Raw genomic sequence first — 3,305 nt, 5'->3', positions numbered from 1 at the left:
TTTCCGTGCAACTGACTATGATTTGGTGATTTGGACATTTCAGATTTAATAAAAAGGACTATTTAAATATATATTTTAAAAAATCTTCAGACCAAGGGGATGTATTTACATTGTAGCAGGTGTGCGTGTATTTCATTATTAAAAGTCCTCTTTTCAAAATGAAGCGACCGAATTAAGCATTTGAAATTACTTTTAAATTAAGGCACACACAGCTGGTGCAAATAAAAGAGGACCTCCTAAAGTGCTCTCTTCTGATTGGGATAGTGAGTAGCCAGCAGAGCATGTTACTTGTTTTCCCCCCACCATGGTTGATTTGAATGGCACTGTAACAAAAATATTTAAAATGATTTCTGGTCCTCCCTGATATCACAAATCTTCACACACACAGAGCTACAGGAATAATCAAAGATCCATTTGAATGATGGCTCATTACAGACACAAAAACATTGCAGGTACCAGCCAAGCTTGTGTATGCAGGGCTGCAACATTCCCAACCCCCCAGTAGTTTCTTTATCTGTGAACCATGATGATTCCATATTGAGGCCAAACATTGCCTTGGAGAATCACAGGATGCTCCCACCAGCAAAACAAGAGGAGGTGTGATTGTTTTCTCTCTTCCCCCAATAGCCCTCTGTGCCCCTTAAGTATCTACTCTGTAACTTTCTGGAATGGGACCTCCTGGAAGCACCAATCCTGGTAGCACCCCTACAGTAAGCTTATTCTGTGGCAGGGAGCAGGCAACAGACATCCCAGTACTTTTCCATCTAGGTCAGGGGAGAAACGTCATATCAGCCTAGACAGATTCCTAACTGTCCTCTCTCCCTGGCAAGTTTGCTGGGGAGACACAGGTTGCTGAATTTGGAGATAGAGTACCCTTTGGACCCCTCTGGCAACTTAGCATGCATGGGGACAATGATTCATCAAAGGACATAAATTTTCTTTCACAGGAGCATTGAAAGGAAAAGCACCAGGTCAGCTGGCTAATGTGATTACCATCTTATTTTCTCCAAGTGCCTCTGGCCCAGAAGCATTTTGAGGGGTGAGGAAGGAGATATCTCAGCTGTTGCATCTGCCTGGCCTAGATCGTTAATATATTGAATTAAAAAGTAATAACAATAATCCTGGTGTCAGCCCTGGTGGACCCCTATGGAACCCATGGACCCTAGCGTTATGCCCTGGCGTTCTGGGTGATGGCACTGGGCCTGCTCCTCTTGAAAGGTTTTGCAGACAGGCATCCTTCTGTCTCTGTAGTTTGTATTCTGATAAAAGCCATTTCATCTTCAAATACCTCTAGCAGGGCTACAGGTTCCCCACCTCTTGTCTAGCATGTGGGTTTCCTATTTGGACAGAGACCAAAAGTAAACAAAAATGTGCAAATCATATCAACACAGCACGAGATAAATTTTAGATGGTGAACCCAGTAAAGAAACGATGAATGCCTTATTGAAGAGTCGAAACAAAGTAAAAAAATTCCTTCCAATAGCACCTTAGAGACCAACTAAGTTAGTTATTGGTATGAGCTTTCGTGTGCATGCACACTTCTTCAGATACTATTGAGGAGCACAGTGGTACCCCGCGTTAAGAACTCAATTCGTTCTGGAGGTCCGTTCTTAACCTGAAACTGTTCTTAACCTGAAGTACCACTTTAGCTAATGGGACCTCCCGCTGCTGCCATGCCGCTGGAGCACAATTTCTGTTCTCATCCTGAAGCAAAGTAACTCAAGGTACTATTTCTGGACTCTGTAACCTGAAGTGTCTGTAACCCAAGGTACCACAGTATTACTTATTGGCTCTAGAGTTCTCACACAGGCTAACTCCCACCCTTAAGTGGCAAAATGTTCAGATTTCCTTTTTCTCATGGGCCAACATGGCTCCCTGCATTTTTGTCTGTTTCAAAGAATATCATCTTTGATTATCTATTGAGGAGAAGAATCCTGTAACTGGAGAAAGAAGGCCTTCTACCACCTAAGAATGGGAGTTGGCCTATGGGAGACAAACTGGTGTGGTTTGCATTCTGATGCACTGTTTATTAGAGATCCAATAAATCTCACACTTGGTCTTCTAATTAGAACAATGCCAAGTTAGCAGTGGCTGGGATTTTTGCAAGATCTTACAGGGAAATCTTCAAACAGAAAGTCGTACTCTGCAGTGGAAAACAGAGGCGCAGGTGCATCTCTTTTCATTTCAGAAGTAGAAGAGGCTTCAGGACTTTTTTTTAAAAAGCAATAGACCAAGAAATAAAGGTTTGATGAATCAAGCGTGGAATCAGCAAAGTAGAATAAAAAAAATACACAGGCAAATTGGTTTCTGTGAAACCACACATTCTGTTTGAAACCCGAACTTGCAAAATTCATAGTAGTCCTAGAGGCTGACATTTTTTATTTTATTTTTTGTAACCTGCTAAGCTCCATGCTTTAGTGACGGGACATCTCTTTAGTTCTAAGACCCCAGGGATGCAAATAAATTGCTAGCAGTGTATTCGGGGCTATGAATGAAATTACTTCTGAAGGGAGTAACACATTTGCATGCATGAGATTTGGAAAGACAATAAAATAAAAGATGTGGCCAAGGCTTGAATAACAGCAGCTTTGGAGACAAACATTTTCAGCTCAAGCCTTAAGTTTGTATCTTGACCAAAATATAAGAAAGAAAGAAAGAAAGAAAGAAAGAAAGAAAGAAAGAAAGAAAGAAAGAAAATGGAATAGATAGTCTCAGTTATAGACGATTATGAAAAATCAAAACTTTGTTGCATATAGTTACTTTCACGGATAATATAATAGCACATAAACCTGTAGATTCATTGTAATTAGAATATGTAGCATGAAATAAGCAGTGCTGTAAGGGGCTGCAGGATAGATGGCCTCCTACTGCAAGCCCAGCAGGTCAATTAATTCCCCAGTCAGACATTCAAAACTCTGAAATTCAAAATCCATTTGCCACAAAGCTAACATTAATTGCTCCACAACATTTTAAGAAATTTAGTCACTCCTGCCTTTATGCTACTCTCCCATTTTGTCCCACTGGGACGTACCCTGGTGAGTCTCTTCATGGACAAATCTCCAACTCTTTCCACAGAAGCAGCTGTGAGTTTTTAAGACCTATTTCCCCGCGGCCCTTTCTCGTTGCTTCCCACATCAAACTTTATGAAGCTTGGATTCTGCTGATCTTTGTCAGTTCAATTCCAACCGGCAACAGACACGAGATAAAGCTGATTGTCATCAGTTGGAGGTATTGTCTGGTGAAAGGAAGCTGCGCCAATTAATTCTGTGTCATGGAAAAGTGCATGAGCAATCTGTGCAGGATCA

Source organism: Podarcis erhardii, assembly GCF_964252035.2.
Source record: "Podarcis erhardii genome assembly, chromosome: 2".
Taxonomy (NCBI): domain Eukaryota; kingdom Metazoa; phylum Chordata; class Lepidosauria; order Squamata; family Lacertidae; genus Podarcis; species Podarcis erhardii.
The sequence above is the reverse complement of the archived record's forward strand: the minus strand, read 5'-3'. Positions refer to the sequence as shown.